The sequence below is a fragment of the Sparus aurata genome, chromosome 18 (assembly GCF_900880675.1).
Source record: "Sparus aurata chromosome 18, fSpaAur1.1, whole genome shotgun sequence".
Taxonomy (NCBI): domain Eukaryota; kingdom Metazoa; phylum Chordata; class Actinopteri; order Spariformes; family Sparidae; genus Sparus; species Sparus aurata.
Genome location: NC_044204.1, coordinates 37,047,104 through 37,070,252, shown reverse-complemented (window position 1 = coordinate 37,070,252; position 23,149 = coordinate 37,047,104).

Here is a 23,149-nt window from a genome sequence, read left to right as displayed (position 1 = left end):
CATGGAATTTGTCACGATATGGGGGCATCCCTGCTGTTTCCATGTCTTTAAGCAAAGCCCTTGCCCACACTTAAGATTAGCTATTGCTATCAAGGTGCAGGTGCCTACCTTTTATAACTTGTATACTTGACCAGGCAGGAAAGTACATTTTCATAGACAATGCATGAGACATTCTTATCATGTACAGCATGCATGTAACTGTTATCTTTGTAGGTAAACCAAGATAATCATAAACCAAATTCACTCATCATAAACTGCTGCAGATGCAACATATACAATCCTGTATTCAACCCAAATTTGACCCTGTGCAGATTTCATGTTGTTAATTGCCGTTAATCGAGTTGAGTGAGACTGTTGTTGTAATTTCCACTGTTCATTTTTTTTTCACTATAGTATTTTATTCTTGTTTTGTTCAAACATTTATTTTCCTTTTTATTTCAAACCACTTAAATATCGAGTTGAAGATTCAGCTCTTTTCTCCCACCCCACCCTAACCCTTGCCAACTGCACATCAGGAGCAATTTGGGGTTCATCTTGCTCAAGGACACTTCAACATGCAGCTCAGCTCAGACCAGGAGAGCCGGGATTCAAACCAGCAACCTTCTGATCACTAGACGACCTGCTCTACCACCTGAGCTACAGCCACCCTTTGTTCTTTGAACTTTGTTCTTGTTTCGCTTCAAAAAAATGTGGTTTGTGTGTGTTGATGTTCAGACCCAATATTTGTATTTATTTATTTATTTATTCATTCAACCCTTCCTTTTTTTATATTGTTGTGCCACGTACTTTATTGTTGGGCCTCCATGCCTCATCTCTCAAACAAAGAGAAGGCCTCTGGGAGAAATCAAAAGCCTAACTACTAGGGCCTTATCGACACGAGGAGCTGCAGAACAAAAGAACAGAACCAATGCCCAAAAGGTGTGAAAAACGTAACTCAGAGTTATGACCTGCCCCCAAAAGTTTCACCCGGTTCCTATTGGCTGTGAGCGAGGAAACTCCGCCAGGATCACAATGACGTCACTCCCAGTTTAAATGTCAGGAGACCCAAAATCATGTTGCATTCCCCAGGAGCATTATGTTGTGAGACTCCGGTTTCATACAGCAGCTGCCGTAAGGGTGTAACTTTGAGGAACATTTTTCATTTTGCTTGAGCTAAGCTTCGGTTCACAGGTGTGTGTTCTCGCGTGGCTTCGCCAAATCACGTTCAGCGTTTCCTGTAGTCTCTCCAACAAGCGTTCTTAAGTCACACCCACTAATTTGTAGTCCGGTGAACATGACTTCCCAAGCCACGTTCGGCCATCTTTGTAGTCTTTATAAGGGACTTCCTGCCTCACACACACACACACACACACACACACATACCTCCACCCATTTATATGTTTGGCTTGCTTACGTTTTTGATGTTGCTCGTTGTTGAAAGCAACTGTTTATTAAAGTAGGTGGTTTGTGCTTTTGGAGAAAAGCTTTAATAAACACTGTTGATTTTAACTGAGCAGTATCTGTGATTATTTTGCATAATCCCATATTATAATAACAGCTGGTTGAGATGGTCAGTGCTCGGATTCATGCTTTCCCCTTTTATCTAATTACTGATATTTTCATAATATTGAAATTTTGACTAATTTCTAGCTTTGAGACTAAAGGTATATCATTTGATTATTGATCCCTGATTTCAGGGTGGTGCCCCGTGTTCATTAATGACTCATAGCTACCCAAGTTTCATTAATTAACTATAAAAATTTAATCAATTAACAATAATAAATTAATTACCGTATTGACCCGAATATAGGACGACCCTGATTATAAGACGACCCCTATTTCCAAGACTAATCTTCAGAAAAAGACTCTGATAACCAAAATTTGTTTCTCAATTACAAACTCACATACCCCCCTGTCAATCTCTGGAAAGAGGCAGCTTAGAGGACCACGATAAGCTTTTCTCTTATGTTAGCGTTTTCAGACGCGTTTTGGACCCGCCATCTTCGGACGTTACACTCCGTAACTCCATATTTCTTGGCTGGCTGACAGTTGTTTGGCGCCTCTGCTGCATTGACCACAATTATCCTAAAATTAGCATCATAGCTCCATCTCAGATGTCTGTAAACTTGCCCCACTTTTGATCCACTTTGCTCTGTACAATCACCGCGCCTCTCTCTTTTTTTCATGTCACTTCTTCTCCACTGTGACTGACAGATAACCGCAGCCACAGTTTCAGTGACGTCTCTACAATAAGCTGGCGCTCTCTGCCGTTGCGGTCGTGTAGTGACCCAAACAACTATCAGCATGTGTCAACGGTTAGACCCCGGTCATAAGACGACCCCACTTTTTCACATAATTTTCATCGAAAAAAACCTCATCCCATATTCGGGTCAATACGGTAATAATCAATAATCAATATTGATTCCCAACAGTATTCTTATTGTGTTGTATTGTTCATTTAATAATCAAAACAACAGGAAATCAGGCTTGTGTCACCTGAGGTTAAAGAAATTGTAATCGGGGAAAAAAACCAAAAAAAACCTGGGCAAGCAAACTACCACAAAAACACTTTCACAAAACTCTCACAATGACAGGTGCAAACTTGTACTTAAACAGGTGTCCTTTCTGACAACACTACTGTGGACTTCCCAGATGACAAAGGGGAATTCAGCAACACAAACAAACTCATCGAATTTTACCCAGATGTGTTTCACACCTGTGAACAACGATTCTGGCGACGCTGGAGCCTGTATTTATTTAACCCCCTCTATAGACCTTAGCCTGTGTCTAAGTCAATCAACACTGTCAAACTTTGTGCAATTGCCAAAGATGAAAATTTAAAATGACCAGGAGTATTTTTCTTTATGTTATCATGAAGAGTTATTTAGTTATCAACAGTATAAAAAAGTGATTCTTAAAAAAAATAATCACTTGTTAAATCCTTTTATTTTCCAAAAAATGTTAGAGCAGTGGTTCTTAACCGGTGGGGCGCGCCCCCCCGGGGGGGCGCAAGTAGGCAACAGGACGGGAGGAAAAAAAAAAAATCTGGACCAAAAAAAAAAAAAAACACGAAAATCCGCCCTCCCCCTGTGTCGAAATGTTTTGTCAAAAGTGACTAGCGATGAATCTAGCGACTTTAACTGGTGTTATTGGAGACTTTTGTGGTGTTTGGAGACGCTGACTTGAAAGCAGGTATCAATCTGCAGTCACTGTGCTCAACGAGCAGCGGGTGCTGCCGTGAGTCCCTCCCCCGTCCAATAGCACTGACAGGCGGTCAGTCTCTCAGTACCTCGCGCAGCAGTCCAGCCTGCAGCCAGAGCAGAGAGGAGACACACGCCACTCTGCGTCCAGGATGCAAATGAATCGCGCATGCGTTTGGCCGCCGCCGTTCCCGCCGTGGCTTACAGAGTGGGTGTAAATTAAAAAGTTTCTTCACTCACTCTCACACAAAAATAAATCACTGCATTTGACTCACGCAGCTCCATTCACTCTAGTCTAGTCTCTTGCCAAGTTCGCTTGTGCCAGCTCTCGCTAGTCTGTCGTCAATCTCGATTTATTTAGGTCTATACTTAAACACCCAAACAGTCTTTTTAAAGACTAATCCCACTGTCTTTTTAAAGATTATTCCATCTAAGCCCTAGCCAGTAGTTTTTTAACTGCTAGCTAGGCAGTGCATTTAGCTAACCTTTTTCACCGTGTTGCAACACCCACGCGACTAAGACACACACACACACACTACTGTCATTAAGTCTTAAAATAAAATCTACATTGCCTGCCTGTTATTTTGTTCGTTTTTATTAAAGATCGTGCCTAAGTCCAGACTGATTACCCCGATACTAGTCTCTCAACATAGCCAAACACACGCATACATCGTTACATCATAGCATAACTTTATTGAACACACAACTAATCCACATTCAAATTATTTCAAAATCAAACAGAAATGGAGAGATTTCTAGTGAGGACCAACAAGGCAACCGACACACCACCAGCTGCAGAAAAGCTTCGAAGGTACGATGAATCATACCTGCAGTTTGGGTTCACAGTCACGGCTGATCTGAGACCCCAGTGTGTCGTGTGTGCAGAGGTGCTGGCAAACGACAGCATGAAGCCCTGCAAACTAAAAAGGCACCTCGAAACAAAGCATGCAGGCATTAAAGATAAACCGACTGAATATTTTAAAAGAAAGCTTGATGGCCTCCATCAGCAACAGGCAACCATGTCAGTGCACAGCACTGTGTCTAAACAGTGTTTGGAGGCGTCGTATGTAGTGGCCAAAAGAATAGGTCAGCTGGGTAAACCACATACAATTGCCGAGACTCTCATTTTGCCGGCCGCGCAAGACATGTGCAGAATAATGATAGGAGATAGTGCAGCAGCCAAACTCAGTGCAGTACACTGTCCAATGACACAGTCGCTAAGAGAATTTCAGACATGTCTAATGATATCAGAGAGCAACTGATAGAGTTCATTAAAAAGAGTCCTTACTACGCGCTGCAGCTGGACGAATCCACTGATATTGCTGGGCAGGCACAGCTCCTCGTGTATGTCAGGTATCTGCGGGACAAGGCGATTGAGGAGGATGTCCTCTTTTGCCGGCCTCTTCAGTCGCACACTACTGGAGAAGCCATCTTCAATGTCCTTGATATGTTTCTCCGTGAAAATGGTTTGGCTTGGGACCGATGCGTCGGCCTATGCACGGATGGTGCGCGGGCAATGACGGGCCGTGAGCGTGGCCTAGCTGCTCGCGTTCAGCAAGTAGCTCCACTTGTGAAATGGACACATTGCATGGTCCATCGCGAAGCACTAGCTGCTAAAAACATGCCGGTTCTCTTTGACTCCGTGCTGAAACAATCCGTGAAAATCATAAATGTCATCAAATCACGGCCGCTAAACTCTCGCTTGTTTGGACTCCTCTGCCAGGAGATGGGGTCAGGGCACGAACAGCTGCTTCTGCACACTGAAGTTCGCTGGCTCTCCAGGGGGCGGGTGTTACAGCGGTTGTATGAGCTGCGAGAGGAGGTGAAGTTGTTTTTGACAGAAATTAAATCAGATCTGGCGAAGCATCTGGATGACACTATGTGGCTTGCGTCTCTGTCCTATTTGGTCGATATATTTGACCGCTTGAATGGCCTCAATCTGTCTTTGCAAGGCCGTGAAACTCATATTTTGCTCCTGGCAGACAAAGTGGACGCCTTCACTCAAAAACTTGACCTCTGGCACGGCCGCATAAGTCGAGGGAACTGCGACATGTTCCCCAGCCTTGCAGACTTCATCACTGATGCAGGCACGTCACACGATTTCTCCTCTCTATTTCGATCAGCGTCTGAGCACCTGTCAGCAATGAGAACACAGTTTGCGACATACTTTAAAGAGGATTATCGCTCTTTTGCGTGGGTTCGAGACCCATTTGTGTGCGCAGCAAACGAGCTGTCAGTTGATATGCAGGAACAGCTTATTGAGCTGAAGAGTGACAGTAGGCTGAAGGAACTCTTCACCTCCTGCCCGCTTTCGTCATTCTGGGCAGCGTTGATGCAGGAATACCCACAACTCTGTGACGTCGCCTTGAAGATTCTCCTCCCTTTCGCGTCGACATATTTGTGTGAGGCAGGATTCTCAAAAATGACTGCACTCAAAACGAAATACCGCAACCGTGCACAAATCGAGGATGATTTGAGGCTATGTTTATCACACATTGAGCCAAAAATTGATGATCTTTGCAAGGCAAAGCAGGCTCAGGTCTCACATTAACATCGCCTACCTGCAGGCTTCTGTAAAAAAATGCAGATGATATGCTATTAGGCCTAGTAATAATAACAATAATAATAATAATAATAATAATAAAGCATGTCACCTCATATAAGTATATAGCAATAGCCTAGTAATGATAATAGGCCTACTACTACTCATAATAATAATAATAATAATAATAATAATGATGATAGTAATAATAATAAAGCATGTAACCTCATATAAGTATATAGCAATAGCCTAGTAATGATAATAGGCCTAATACTACTCATAATAATAATAATAATAATAATAATAATAATAATAATGATAATAATATTAGCCTAGCCTAGGCTGGCTATCTATCTTTCTATCTATCTATCTATCTATCTATCTATGCAAGGTAGTGTACCGGGGATGGGGGGGGGGGGCGGCAACTGCAATGAACCAGCTTTGGGGGGGCCCAGCTTGCAAAAGGTTGAGAACCCCTGTGTTAGAGAATACTTTTATCCAAAATGTTATCAAATTTCTCTTGTGCATCTTTTTTCTGTCACTGAAGTGTGTTTCTACACGCATCTCCCATTGGCTCCATCACATTGGTTACCACAGTCTTGCCTCAAAGTGTGATGACCCTTCCCTTTTTTCTTTTTTTTTGTTTTAGGCTCCTTGGGTTTTATTCGTAGTTCAAGTAGCATATGGAACACTCACAATTGAGTGGGATATGTTTGCATGAAACTGAACGGTCAATTTGGAGAATTACAAATTACATGAGATGCATAGACATACTCAGGACCCGCTAGCTATCGCCTGACAACAATTTGGCTTTTTATGAGATCAATAAAATAAAGTTACCTGCATTTACTATATGCAGATACCTACTCTTTTTATACATCCTATGTTGCCAATTAGACTGTGAACAATGAATGACACACGGAGGGTAAGTATTTGTCCAGATAGCAGGATCTCTAATGGCTATGCGAAAAAACCTGGAAACACTGGCCAGTGCCCCCAGAGGCTTTGTTGTCATCAAACGACAGTTGATCGGTTCCAGTATTGCACCTAGCTGCAGTGAAGGGACATTTATAAACTCATGATTCCAAAAAGTTGGGACACTGGTAAACATAAATAAAACCCAAATGCAATCTTTTGCAAACTAACTGCGTTTATTCCAGTTTTATGAGGTGTTCCAAAGCCCTTGTAGTAATATCCTTTCCACAGTCATGCAGAATGTTTCAAACAGATATTTGTTGTGAAATCCACAACTTCAAATTGTTTGAAACATGCCTGTGCTCCACATTCAGATTAAGCATGTACATAAAAAAATCAATTAAGTTGAATGAAGTTGATGAGCTCGTAAAACTAAGTATAACGTCTAGGTTCTGTTTTTGAAGCTAAAATTAATATGCAAATTATCACATTCTATTTTATTTTACAAAGCATCCAAATTTATTGCAACTGTAGTTGTACAAAGGGGGAATTTTAGACCAAAAACACTGACTTTGGAGGATACCGACTTGATGTCACAAATTCACAGAGCTGAAGTCACATATTAACTTCAAATTTTGAGATACATTTGAAAAAAATAAAAAAATAAATAAAAAATACAACAGGCACACTGCATGATTTTAACTACCAAATAACCCTTACTGACCCAAACATTAACTGACACTGTCCAACTTGATCCAATCAGTTAGTCCATCAAATCACAACTACAATTGATTCTACACCAATGTGCTGGAGTGTTAGTGTGTGAGTGCGTGTGTGCGTGTGTGTATGCGTGCATGGGTGGGTGTGTCAACCTAAACTCTTGATTGGGTCGTTGCTGCATTTATGACAAACATCTGCCCTGATTGAGCCCAATTGCGGTGAAAAGCCTAAATTCTGGTTTCACCCCAATTACCACTTCGATCTCAATGAGCAAAGCACTTAACCCCAACTGCTCTGGCTGTATTTGTGAGGGATGCCACACTCTTCTACCAAGAGTTAGTTAAATGTTGAACTGACACTGAATCATGCATGGAATGAAAACATGCAAACTCTCAGGGATTAGAGATGTGATGGAAGCTTATAGGAACCATGCAGTAAATACACATACACACTATATTGCCAAAAGTATCACCAAATATATATGCCAAATGTCACCTGCCTTAATTAATTTATATATATATATATAAAAAAAAAAAAAAGTGTAAACTCTACTCTAAATATGTTCTATATTTTAGAGTCCTCAAAGTAGCCACCCTTTGCTTTGTTGACAGCACTGCAAACCCTTGGCATTCTCTCAATGAGTTTCATGATGTAGTCACTTGAAATGGTTTTCATTTCACAGGGGTGCCTTGTCAGGGTTCATTTGTGGAATTTCTTGCCTTCTTAATGGGGTTAGGACCATGAGTTGTGTTGTGCAGAAGTCAGGTTGGTACACAGCTGACAGCCCTATTTGACAACTGTTAGAATTCATATTATGGCAAGAACCAATCAAATAAGTAAAGAGAAACGACAGTCCATCATTACTTTCAGAACTGAAGGTGAGTCAGCCTGGAAAATTGCAAAAACTTTCAATGTGTCCCCAAGTGCAGTCGCAAACACCATCAAGCGCTACAACAAAACTGGCTCACATGAGGACCGCCCCAGGAAAGGAAGACCAAGAGTCACCTCTGCTGCTGCGGATAAGTTCATCAGAGTCACCAGCCTCAGAAATCGCAAGTTAACAGCACCTCAGATCAGAGCCCAGATGAATGCCACACAGAGTTCGAGTAGCAGACACATCTTTACATCAACTGTTCAGAGGAGACTGTGCGAATCAGGAATTTATGGTCAAATAGCTGCTAAAAAACCACGACTAAGGAAAAACAACAAGCAGAAGAGATTTGTTTGGGCCAAGAAACACAAAGAATAGACATGAGAACAGTGGAAATCTGTGCTTTGGTCTGATGAGTCCAAATTTGAGATCTTAGGTTCCACCCGCTGTGTAGTGAACGGATGGTCTCTTCATGCATGGTTCCCACCGTGAAGCATGGAGGAGGAGTTGTGATGGTGTGGGACTGCTTTGCTGGTGACACTGTTGGGGATGAATACAAAATTGAAGGCAATCTGAACCAGCATGGCCACCACAGCATCCTAAAGCGACATGCCATCCCATCTGGCTTGCGTTTAGTTGGACCATCATTTATTTTTCAACAGGACAATGACTCCAAACACACCTCCAGGCTATGTAAGGGCTATTTGACTAAGAAGGAGAGTGATGGAGTGCTGCGCCAGATGACCTGGCCTCCACAGTCACTTGACCTAAACCCAATCGAAATGGTTTGGGATGAGATGGACCGCAGAGTGAAGGCAAAAGGGCCAACAAGTGCTCAGCACCTCTGGGAACTCCTTCAAGACTGTTGGAAAACCATTTCAGGTGACGACCTCATGAAGCTCATTGAGAGAATGCCAAGAGTGTGCAAAGCAGTAATCAAAGCAAAGGGTGGCTATTTTGAAGAATCTAAAATATAAAACATGTTTTGAGTTATTTCACACTTTTTTGTTTACTACATAATTCCATATGTGTTCATTCATAGTTTTGATGCCTTCAGTGAGAATCTACTATGTAAATAGTCATGAAAATAAAGAAAAACCATTAAATGAGTGGACACGGTGTGTCCAAACTTTTGACTGGCAGTGTGTGTGTATATATATTTACACTACTCACAATAAGTTAGGGATATTGTGAGAGACTCAGTGGATTTCATACATACGGTGTTTGTTTCACTTCAGAGAGTTTTGGGATAGGGAGGCAATTGTATTGGGGTGATAGACACACCTCATTTTGTGTTTTCCACGTAATGGTCTCACTGTGTACAGTGTGCCTTACATATTGGGGCCAATACCAAAAAACTAAAAGACAACCCTTTTCAATGTGGCATCAATTTCAACATTCTGTGGGTATAAAAAGCTGGTATTGTCAGTAAGTCATTCCAACTTCATCATTCAAACAGCCATGAACACACGACGTCACTTAAAGGACGGGCAGCCCCACCTGGCCATAGCGCGCCTTCGGGTCGGTGGCAGGCAGTCAGATGTTGCTCGTGAACTTGGTGTGTCTCAAAGTGTCATCAGCAGACTTGCATCAAGACACAGAACTACTGGCAGAGTTCATGACAGACCCAGGAGTGGAGCCCCACGAGTGACAGACCGCAACGATGACCAGTACCTAAGGACCTATGCACTCAGACATCGTTATGAGACTGCCACACAGCTGCAGACCCAGTTACAAGATGTGAGGGGTACTAGGGTTTCCAGACAAACCATTCGAAACCGACTCCACCGCTTTGGCTTGAATGCCAGACGACCGTTGCAGGTGACTCCACTGACACCAAGACACCGCCGTGAACGTTTGCAGTGGGCACAAGACCATGTGACCTGGACAATGCAGCAGTGGTCTACTGTCCTGTTCACTGATGAGTGTCGGGTCACCTTACACAGAAATGATGGTCGTCAGCATTGCTGAAGAAGGCGAGGTGAGCGATACGCCGAGGTCAACATGGTCCCCAGGGTTCCCTTTGGTGGAGGAAGTGCAACAGTCTGGGCAGGCATCACCAGTCAGCGCAAAACAGATTGGGTTATTGTAGATCAGGCCCGTCACGAGAAGGCAAGCAAACCAAGCAATTGCTTGGGGCCCCGAGCTGGCCTGGGGCCCCAAGACAACGACTGGTTATGAATAAAATGCAACGACAAACTGTGTGAGCGCCCCTTTGATAGTCAATGCAGTAAAGTGCAATGACACTGTTATCGGGATCCCCCTCAAGGGGGCCCCTCTCAGTAGTCGCTGACAGCAGCCAGCCAGCCAGGTTCGTGACCTCTGCTGCCGGCAAAATACAAAACCTCTGCAGTCATCACATGAAGCGTAATTATGCATCAGGAAGCCAGAAGAGAAAAAAGAGAAAGTAAGAGGAGGATAAGAAAAAACAAGATAGTGGTAAGTGATACATTATACTGGATAAAATAGCTCAGTGTAATTTCGCAGCAGGTAGGCTAGCAAAAAATGTTTATGTTAGCTACCTTCATGTCCATTTTGCTTGGGGCCCCCAAATTCCTTGAAACGGCCCTGTTGTAGATGGCTCAGTCACTGCACGTTCTTACCTCAGAGACATCATAGAACCCATCATCATCCCCCAATTCCACCAGCACACCCCCAACTTTCTGTTCATGGATGATAATGCTCCACCACATCGTGCCAGAATTGTCACAGCTCGACTTCAGGAAGTCGGAGTGCCTCGTATGGTATGACCAGCAATGTCCCCTGACCTGAACCCCATAGAGCACGTCTGGGACCAGCTGAAGCAGAGACTGGATGATCGTACCCCACCCCCACATGACCTGGCAGAACTGCGTGTAGCACTTGTGGAGGAGTGGAACGCATTGCCTCAGAACAACATCATGAGGCCAGTGAGGGGCATGAGACGTCGCTGTCAAGCTGTCATTGCGGCAAATGGTGGAAACACCCGCTACTGACATTGTCAATTTTTGTTATTTGGGGCTATCCTTGTTTTTGTCAAAATTTTTGGGGTAATAAATATTAAACTAATGAAAATGGTGTTTTGGAACTTTTACTTATTTCATAAAAATTCAGACCAAATAGGAAAAGCACTCATGTAAATAACAATATCCCTAACTTATTGTGAGTAGTGTATATATACACAAGATTAGATTAGAATTTGTAATAACTGATAAATTCGAAATGAATCTAATAACACATGGTAACTCACCTAAGCCACTACCTGATTGTGATACTATGCAGTTGTGGCTTGTGGTCACCAACCCTCCACCGTCTCCACTGACATCACTACTATCATGGAAACCAAATTTTTTATTTCCTCTTTCTTTCATTCTGACTAATGAAACGTCGTGAAAGCGTCGACATTTAGTTTTTGGGACATGAAGAGTATCTTCTGGTCAGTGTGTTATTTAAATGACATCATCACACAAAACGTCATAGGAAGTGATACACTGACTCACCTAAAGGCCACAAAATGACTTCACTTTTATGAGGCATGGTATTTGATCCACCACACAACTTCCACACTTCAATAAATTTTTTTGTTTTTGTTTTACATGTTCATATTGTCAACAAAAGAAACAGGTGCAAAGCTGGAATCAACTGCTTCAGGTGTTTTACTCTTTTGAAGATGCATTGGATTAACGTCCATCTATAAAATCCACCACAATTCAACATATGAAAGCAATTAAATGCTAAATTTTATTGCCAACAGCTTCAGGGAACTTCTCAGTTTAGGCCTAAAATATTATACAGAAACTTTTGTTTTGTCACAGTTCTAAAAATTTGAAAAAGAAAAAAAAGGAAAATAATGAAACGCAGGTTTGTCGAATTAGAACTGAAACCTAATAAAGGTTTGAATTAATCAATTGGTGGAAAATTAATCTGCAAAAAGTAACAATTTACTTAATAATTCATGTTTTTTTGTGTGTGTTTTTTTTAGCAAAAATTCATTGATTACAGTTTCTGAAATGTGAACATTGCCATTGTTTTAGTCTTAAATGCTGGTAGTTCATATCTTTGGGATTTGCCTACATTATCCACAATGCAAATTAGCCACTGAGTATTATCATTACAGGCATTTATCAGATTACATGGAGCTTCCTCTGGGGCCACAAAAGCTTTATACTGCTTGAGTCACATATGCAGTAGTGCTCCCCAAGACCTGTTTACACACCTCAATGTGTGAAACTGGTTGTGCTTGTCCTCTTAACAACCACATTTAAGAGGTTAACTCATCAGTTCTGCTAATGAAAATCCATCTAATGTGACTGAGGCAGAAATGTTCACAGATGATGCAATGTATTCAAGTTTTATTTCCACTTTGCTGACTTCTTTCCGCATTATGACATATTGTCTGATGTTTCCCTGAGAGTTCATGTGGATATTTGTGCCAAGTAAAATAAATCCTTCAAGGTGTTTCTGAGATATTGACATCACAGAATGGGATGGATGGATGGACGAACGGTTTGAATTTTGTTGAAAACACAACTCAACAAAATGTACAACAAACATCTAGTCATTAGACTTTCTAATACAGAAATGTTACACATTATATATTTAGTTTGTTGCAGCTCAGAGTTCTGACATGATGTTAAAAGTGTAAGCAACTACCTTACATAGCAACATAACGAAGAGCTATACAATTGACAGGAAAATTAAACAAAGTTAAAATTTATGCTAAATTGAAGCTTTCATTCCAAGAAATACCAAATAACAAATGGAAAGGTGCAGGTGGAAGCTCCCAAATATGGACAGCATGATTTAGATGTCCTGGACTGTAGGTGTTGCACTTGTGGCAGAAATGACTTGCTGTCTTTTTAGAGCCATGGAGCTGCACCAAGGAAGAGACGCACATTGTACGTGTGAAAACAGGCCGCTGGTTGATGTATATGCTTCAGCCCTTATCTAGTATATCTTCTTTCTATCAAGATCTACCTCACGGAAGTAGTATTGTTACGTGGGAGACATTGATGATTACCCCTTACAAAGAAGTTTCCGGAGCTATTGCAACAATAAGGAGAATTAGGGCAGAGAAAGAAGGACTAAGGCACGAAAGTAAGGTCGCTTGTAGTATGGTAAAGATTTTTACCACAGATTTTGTTTAATCACAATAAAATATTGAAAAGATATATAATATATGTTAATATAAATAGAGTAGCTCAAGTGGTTTGAAATAAAAAGGAAACAAATGTTTGAACAAAACAAGAATAAAATACTACAATGAAAAGCGCTATATAAATGCAAGTCCATTTGCCATTTACTAGTGACCAGTTGTTTAAATTAACAGAACAAAGAAAAATCAACAATGGAAATTGAAAAAAGTACGGAATGAAGGTGCTGTATTGAAAATGTGAAATAACATCAGGAAACGGTATTCTAGGGTGGGAGAAAAGAGCTGCATCTTCAACTTTTTACTATTGTGGTTACAAACTTCAAACACAAAAACAACAGTCTCACTCAACTCGATTAACGGCACTTAAAAACATGAAATATGCACAGGGTCAAATTTGGGTTAAATACAGGATTGTATATGTTGCATCTGCAGCACTTTATGATAAGTGCATTTGGTTTATGATTGTCTTGATTTACCTACAAAGATAACAATTTCATGCATGCTGTACATGACAAGAATGTTTTATGCATTGTCTATGAAAATGTACTTTCCTGCCTGGTCAAGTATACAAGTTATAAAAGGTAGGCACTTGCACCATGATATCAATAGCTAATCTTAAGTGTGGGCAAGGGCTTTGCATAAAGACATGGAAACAGCAGGGATGCCCCCATATCGCGACAAATTCCATGGATTGAAATTTCCCCACCCTCTTCACTCACGTCAAAATCCTGTCACATTCAGTATTTTTGGCGAGTCCTGAAGAAACCTCAAAACTGAAACCTAACCTGAGGCACCCTAGACTTGGAAATAAGGAACAACTGACAGGGTGCCATAAGCAGAGGTTGTTAACAGTGCCACCTATCTTATCCGGGATTCTTGTGGGGAATCCCCACGAGAGCGTAGGTGTAAGAAAAACCCTTCATTCATTGTGTGTGTGATGTAACACTTAAAGATACCTTTATTTGCAGCCAGTCACACTCCCGGCCATTTTTATTTGTTACTTAATTTTTTGTTAATGCCACCTTTGGTACATGGGACATAAATAAATGACGACTGCAATAAGAAAAAAGCTCTTACTCCTTAAACATGTATTTCTACCCAGTATCATTTCAAACACAGTACTTTGAATAGATCTTGTTTCATTTTCTTCACATTTATGTATCAGACCAATCTGACAGATTGTCTCGGATGTTTGTTTCTTTCAGACATCAAGAGAAAACACCTGTGTAATTTGTAGTACATTTACTTGCAGTTTCTATGTATCCAAGTCATTTTGTAATGCTCATTGATTGTGTTTTTAATTCAATAATGTAAAACATAGTTCCAAATAAATTGTTACCCCAGCTAAAGTAATCAAAGTAAAAAATAAAAAGGCATGAATAGTTAGATAACTTTGTTGTCTTGCCAGCAGTTGTTGTTCACAGTGAAGACAATAGAGATACCAACTTTTTTGTTTACACAAATGTAAAAAAATTTAAAACATTGGGTGAAGATTGTATTTGTTAAATATAACTATATACAAGTGACAATTAAAGAAACTATGTAAAAAATATGTTTGAAATCTGACAATTTGGACAAACCGTGAAGACTTTTCAGTCAACATCAGATAAGGCAGTTTTTACCAGCTCTGCCTTTTTTCTTCTTCTTTTTTTTTTTTCTCTTTTTTACTTTGGGTTTTCACCATGCAGTTCATCAGGGAAAATTGCTACATGATTAGTGTTGCATGATTAATTGGAAAAAATAAAATGTTCAAATGTTCCAAGAACACACCTTTAAAAGCCCACTCTTTTTTTTCAGCTCCACCCTATAAATCAGCAAACTGCAATAGAAGGCATCACAAGCGACTGACAAACAGTACTACTTTACATCTCTACAGGACAAAAGCACTCAAGCTCTTCAAAAGTTAAATATGGACCAGTGTTTCAGAATTGCTGTCTGGATGTTTTTTCTCGTAGGATATCTTCAAGCATCACCTGTACCTGGGTGCAGCATGAACATGGATGACCTGTCCTTCGACGTTCTACTAGATGTCAAATGTGTAAGTTATTTTATGATAAAAAGCTGATTTTGTGCTTCAACTCTGAGCTTCGACTTGAAGTGAATATTGACTCTGTTTTTTATCTCCACATTCTCGTAGGAAAACGTGACTTTCACTTATCCAACAAATGTGACGGTAAGAGATCACTGCAGAGCAGGTGTTACTTGTCATTTGGGATGTAGATGCAGCTTCTGCTGAGTGCAGTACCAAAACCTGGCTTAACAGCTTTTATAATATCTCAGAAATTTTGCTAACATCACCACACTTTTAGTATTTTGAGAGACTGCTCATCTCAAGCATTTGTTAGCAATCCCGGTGCCAACCACTCTGACAGTCAATCCAACCCCAACACCTGCCATGAGCTTTTGAACACCAATTGAATCCAATGTAACTTTATGCCTACAACACTCAATTATGTTGATTTTGATCATTGAAGTGTGACTGAAACTTTTGATGTGCCTTTAGCAGATTGAGTGCTTCGAAGCAGCCCTGACGCACTTTATAAAAGGGTTTGGAGACGCTGAGAAGAAGTGTGACAGTTCCCAAATTCGCCCAACTGAGGAGACACTACAATGGGGTTTGACACGAAAACAGTGCATGCCACAAGTGAGTATCCACAGAGTTATATTTCCCTGTAAATAACTTCGATTTAAGTTACTCACTCAAAATGCATGACCCAGAACTAAATCAGCCTTCTCTCATCAGACACAGGCAGCCTGCAACCTCAACCTGACAGTCCATGGGGAGTTTGCAAACTTTGTAAATGCCACAAAGAAATTTGTTGAAGACTTCAACATATACCAACAACTCAAGAAAAAGTAACGACTCTTCAGATGTTTGCTCTATCCATCCATCCATCCATCCATTGTCTGTAACCGCTTTATCCCTTTTATGGGGTTGCGGGGGTTTTTGCTAGAGCCAATCCCAGCTGTCTCTGGGCGAGGGCAGGGTACACCCTGGACAAGTCGCCAGCTCATCGCAGGGCATGTTTCCTCTACTTTATCATAATTTATTAGTACACACTGCACTTAAATGTGATTTTAGTAACACTGCAAGAAGTTCTCAGTTATTTATTTATTTATTTATTTTGCAATTGATGTACCACATCTACTATGCCCACGATATGTGAAACTTTACCAATAAAATGTGATCAATGACTGCAATTCACAATTTTTTCTTTTTTAAAGGCATAAATGCATATGCTCATGTAAAATGGTAACTCCACTTTAAAGAAATCAAGGTTGTTATCGGCATTAATTGTTTCAGCTCCACACCTGAACATGGTTTCCTTTGACCTCACTTCCTTTAACCTCACTATGTAGTTGTAGCCAGGGACGTGCACATGATTATAGAGGGGTAGGGGCTCAAGGACAGAACAGGGCAGTACCAACATTTTTTACAGGCCTGAATAACACAATGTATAGATTGACTTAAAATTAGTAAACAAAGTAATTATAGGACGCTAACTACTTAGCTGTGTATCCTGTGTAGCTGTGAGTGATATGCAACTGCCATTTTTTTTGTGGCAACAAGTTAATGTCAAAATGAGTTTATTAATATTATCATAATACTGAGGTTTGGAAGACATGCAATTCAGCTGCAATTCTTAAAAAGCAATAAAACACTGGTTTATTATTAGGCTATTTATTGGAGGGCAAGTGCAAACTAGAAATACAGGCTACACATCTAAACACGTGACAAAACCAAGAAATGACTACTGTGACTGTTAGTAGGAACAACAATGTTTACAACAGCAGTCACAATAAACTCAATATCTAGAAGAAGTTTAAGATGTGTGGTAGATAAACAGCTGACACAGACAGCTGTCAGATTATTCTTAACTCATTAACAAGCAGTTAGCTTAACAAGCACAAATGGACACTCTTCTGAAATATGACTCATATTTAAGCACGTTGAATATGTGGAAGGTGACTTGTTAGCCCCCACAAGGAAGTTATGTTAAAGGAAATGCTATTAACACCAAACTTTAGATCCTTGGTTGCCATGAGACTGGGAAGGGATGAGCTGAATTTGGCGAAGTTTGGCCATTAGGGGGCGCTAAAAATATGGGAAGTTTATATCGCTTGAACGGCTACACTGATTTTTACGAAATTTGGTTCGGTATGATGCAGGGCCAATCCTGACACCACATCTTGAAGGTGGTCATGACTGGTCAATGTGGGCGTGGCTTATTACAAGACAAACAACAAACATTCATTTCAGCCAAACTATTATGCTGAAAGCTTTGAAATTTAGATGGTACAGAAAGAATAGGACACAGTTCTTCCATACCAAAAGTCGCACATGTACTCCACTAGGTGGCGCTATAATGGATGCAATCGCGTTTTTGCCTGTAACTTCCACATTTTAAATAACACATTCACAAACCTTATATCCATATGTTCCCTTAATAGAGCTGGGTTTTCTGACATAGGACACGCCCACTTCTGCTGCACATTCCTTTCGCTAAATCGCCACATATGCAAAACCTACTTTTTCGAACTCCTCCTTGGGATTTTGTCCGATCTGCATGAAACTTGGCATGTACACTCTTCAGCTGGACCTCATCTAAAGTTATCAAAAGAATTTTGCTCGGTCAAAAAATGCGCAATTTATTAAAGAACAAATTTCTGTAGCTAGCTATAAAAATGTAAACTGTCTGATATCTCGGTCAAACTAAATGGGATTAACACCAACTTTGAAATCTTTGGTTGCCATGAGACTGGGAAGGGATGAGTCGAATTTGGCGAATTTTGCCCACTAGGGGGCGCTAAAAAGATGAGAAGTTTATATCTCCTGAACGGCTACACCCATTTTTACGAAATTTGGTCGGTATGATGTAGGGCCAATCCTGAGGCCATATTGTGAAGGTGGTCATGACTGGTCAATTTGGGCGTGGCTTATTACAACAAATCCAAATAGGCACACATTCAGCCTTTTGCGCTTCCAGTGCACTTCCCATTACAGCGAATACCGCGGCTCAGACGTTGGTCTGTGTCCTCACTTTTGCCCCGAGCCTGGCATCCTTTGGGGCCAACTTCGGTGGGCTCTGCGGTGCACGGGGTCCGAGTCACGCAGGGGGGCTTGGCCCCCGTTCATAACTGCTTGCAGTTCTAGTTTCTAATTTGAATTTGGTATTGTCAGACAGAATCTACTGTATCAGTTTACTGACCCTGACACATTCACACAAGGCAGCGTTCTAAAGGGACCACAGTCATCTATGAGCTGCACTTGAGAACATAAAAAGTGCCACAAGGCTGCATCCTTTCACACTTTATACCTATGACTGTGTGAGTCATCACAGTAATTTGGCAGACTGATGAAACTCATAGATGATCTACCCGCAGTAGATGACCACCAGCTCTGCCCCTGTGTGGAGAAGACACAAGTAACTGAAAGACAGAGATTGGTCAACCAACCACTGTTGCCAACTCCTTAACACAGAAAGTCGCTATTGGCTGTCCTAAAAGTCACTAGAAGTCGCTAAATGACTTCATTGCCTAATCTGCATAACTAACCATGTGCATTTAATTGTAATGGGTGCTGTAGGAGAGATGAATAACGTGTCGGAGAGACAAAAAGTGAGTAAAAAACATTCTTAATAATATGTTTAGAACTACAATTGATTTATTTTAGACAAAAAAAATAAAAAATCCATTTACATCAGCCAGCGGCGGCTTCGCTCATGCGCGATTTGCATTATGGACGCGGAAGGGCTGAACATCTCCTGCTCTGACTGCAGCCGGGAGGGACTGCTGCGTGAGGACTGGGCGGGAGGGGCCACGGCAGCACCCGCTGCTGGCTGAGAAGAGCAAAAACGATACGTGCTTTCACATCAGAGTCTCCAAAAGTCTCTAGTAACACCAGAAAAAGTCGCAAGATTTGTAGCTAGTCGCTTTTCTGAAAAGAGTCGCTAGAGGGGTCTGAAAACTACAAAAAAAAAAGTATTGTGACAAAGTTGGCGAGTTGGCAACACTGCAACCACCTGCAGGGTATTTTCTGAAAGTGCATGCCCTTTTAAAAACAGTTTCCAGCAGTTTCCTAGATGGTTTTGTGTCACTAACCATCTGGCAAGTCAAAGGAGATGCACATCAACAATAACACTGAAATTTCTGTATGCCATTCACTTATGTGCACATGCTACTACATTGCACACTTATTATATATGAGATATTGGTACATATAAAAAGTGTTTTAGTTTGTTTTAATTTTATATCAAATTATTATGCTAAGCATGAAGCCTAGACATTAAACACCTAATTAAATCTGTAGGCAAAATATTTTTCAAACTGTTTTTCTCCAGTGAGCTGTTCTTTATTAAATTGTGAATCACACAAAAGACAAATAGTTGAAGATAGTGTAGCTGTTTTACATACATTTCAATAATTACAAAAAAAGTACAAGTTTCAGTTCATGACAAACATTCACCCAACAGAACAGAGAGAAAAAAAAACCTCTGCACCACAAACTAGGGACGGCCAACCTAGTTTCATAAGACCTTGAAGTTAAATGCTGTGCTACAATAGGCCACTTAGGGATTTTACCATGTTGTAGTAGCATCATGAAAAAAAAAATTCCAAGAGTCATGTAAAGGAAAAACAACGCTGTATACATTAGTAGATATACAACTAATTCAGCCCACCCTTTCCACCCCACTGCTATATAAATTCAATAGAGCACAGGGGTAAGTAAAGCAACACAACACCTCCACTTAACAACTTGCACATCACACTGACAAGCTCAATATGGAACACTTGACACTCTGGATTGCCTTTTGGATTGTTACCCTCTCTGGTGGTCTCCCAACAGGACATAGGAGACTGTCGATGGACGACTTAAATATCAACTCACTGCAGGCCAGTCTCCTATGTGTAAGTTTTTTCAAGTTGAATACTTTTACTTGGTTTGCTAAGTTTGGGCCAGTGGCTAATAGTCTGATGTCTTCTTTTGTCCATACAGGCAAACAATTCAAATTTCTATACTCCATCAAAAGTGGAGGTAAGTGTTTATTTTCAGATTTAAAAAGTTTAAGTTCTTTAAAATATAATGATGTACTCCCATATATTTCATTTATTTAAGTTAGAAGTATGGTATATGTATGTACTGTAAAAAATATGATCACAATGTTGAACTGATGAGTTTGTGAATATTTAGCCAGAAGAAAAAAGTCATGTTGGGTACTCCCCAGCATCAAAGAAGCTCAAGCTTCAGGGTGTACTTGAGCATTTTTAAACCACATGTGAAGGTTCTCTAGTACAGGAAATGAGCTTGCCAGGTGTTGATACTTCACACAGCTGTGACTTCTCTACATGCAGCCACAAGTCTGCCTCAGTCAGAGCAGTAACATCTTTCTCTCTCTCCCTCTCCCTCTCTCTCACACACAGGGTGATTGCATTACTGCAGCCCTGGAGTGCTTTCAGATAGAACTTAAAGGAACAGTCCGCGTGGAGTGTGAATACCCAGAAGAAAATATAAGACAGGCTGTTGAATTCCTGGATTTTGCGATCAGACAACGATCGAGGGACGTGAACGCCACTGTAAGTACTTCTACACAGTGCTTTGACAAATTGGGTGCCAAGGGTAAGGAAAAAATGACTGCAACATGAAATCTGTTCAAATGGACTAATCTGACTTTTCATCTTTTCTGTAGGCTGCGTCAGACTCTGCCGAATGTCCCTGTGAGAGATGGCCTACAACTAATATCACCAATTTTTTGAATGCAATTGAGCCTTTAATTCAGCAGATAAACAATGAAGCTTTAATAAAGTAGATACGACCGGGGCCACCTTTGTGCCACAGCTTCTCCATCAGCAGTTCTGAGAAACACCACAGGAGCTTCTGAAGCAGCTATCAGGCAGTTCAGGGAAAGGACAATTAAACTTTGTCGGTGGTTGTCAGTCCTGTCATCTCAAACTGGATGGAGAGTTTAACAAACATAAGTGCCTTGCAAGGATTTTAAGTTACCGTGCAACATCCACACTTGATGGATGGCGTGACCTCAGGTATATCTTTTTTTAGTGACGCTATGAGTCTGAACACTGCTCTAATATAATTGCATTTATAGCCATGTCATTGCAATATGGAGATGAGGCAACCATATATTCTGAATGTGTTTCTTTTTTTACTACATTTTATAATAATCTTATATTTCTCCAATTATACATTTATTATTCAATGATTTCTATGAAAAACTGCTGTGAAGGGAATTTAAAAGTTCTCAGTCAATTTCCAACAATGAGAATGTATTTGATGTAAGCTCCTGTAAAGCTCTGAATTTCTATTTATATATTTATTGCTTATTTAATATGCTGTATGTTGGTGCTCTAAACCTGAAAGTATAACTTAATAAATGTTACCTTGAAGAGTTTGTGTTTTGCCATTAAGAAAATTAACAAATTATGGAAAACAAGCTGACAGTGGAAAGTTTAAGAGAAAATCCTCAGAAGATTTCAAACATCTTGGTCCAAAAAAAACACAATTTAGGTCTTAATACTCCATCAAATAGGACTCTGGATTCATCTATCCATAAAATGACACAATACAAATTCTGTCTTAGAGTCAGATTTTCTAATTACTGTAAGAATAGGAGTGATGCTAATGTGGGAGATGAATATGCGTGTGGCCTCTGTAGGCGGCTGTATTTCCTCAAAGTTTGGGGCAATTTAACTAGTCAAGCTGTCCACAGAGGGTTTGAGTATGGAAAATCACGTCATAATGAACTCAACGTCAGGTCATATTAGGAAAAAATAACAGATTCTGTTCAGTCCCACAGGGCTTAGCTGACGCTGCCAAAAACACTTAACTTTACACCTACGTTGGCAGGTTAGCTGTTCTTACATGTCACAATCTAGCAGTATTATAGTCCCAAAAAAATGTGTGTGATCATTTTAAGTTAGAAGTTGTGAGGTACACTGGTAACTTACTCCCAAAAAATAATGCAAGATGCACAATGGTACAAGGATCCCATGTTAATTTATTTGCATTCCTGCCTGCACAAAGTGTCATTCTGCCAACCGTGCTCGGATTATGATAAATAACTAACAAAACATAAAACAGCAAAAACTCTAAATAATCAGAATATATGTTTGTTTATTCACTAGAAACATCTGGTTGGGCAAATCTGACCTGAGGGCTACTTTGGGTATGGTCTAAACCTGCTTCAGTTAAAAAGTGTCATGAGATAGCTTTTGTTGAGAAGTGTTACTGTAGAAATAAAAGTGACTGGAGATGTCTTTGGGCAGCCCTTATATACCATATTATCGTTGACATATTTTTAAGCAAGTACACTGGCTCCGGTAATCTACCTATTACTTATTTACAAATCAGACGTATTTGTACCTTATTGGGAGTATTGCCATTTTATGCACCTTCTACTTGCTGCCCACTACATTTGTCTGACTGCTTAAATTACTAGTTACTTATCAGATTACCATTTTCTTAACCTTCTTGCCTGGTGAATACCACATATCTAGAACTTTTCCGCTGAACTGAAGGATGATGGATTCCTTAATTGAATAAGTACTTTTATTTTTTATAATTTTAGTACATTTCCCTGATAATATCTGTATACTTTTACTTAGGTATTCGTTTGAACTGCAGGCCTTTTGGCTTTAGTGAAATCATTTTACGTAGTGGTATTACTACTTTAGGTGGGTAGAATACTTGTTCCACCACCAAAGGTGGCTGAGTAATATGGTTTGGTATACAAAGATACTGGGACTGGCGTCAGTCACCTCCCAAGAAAAGGCAG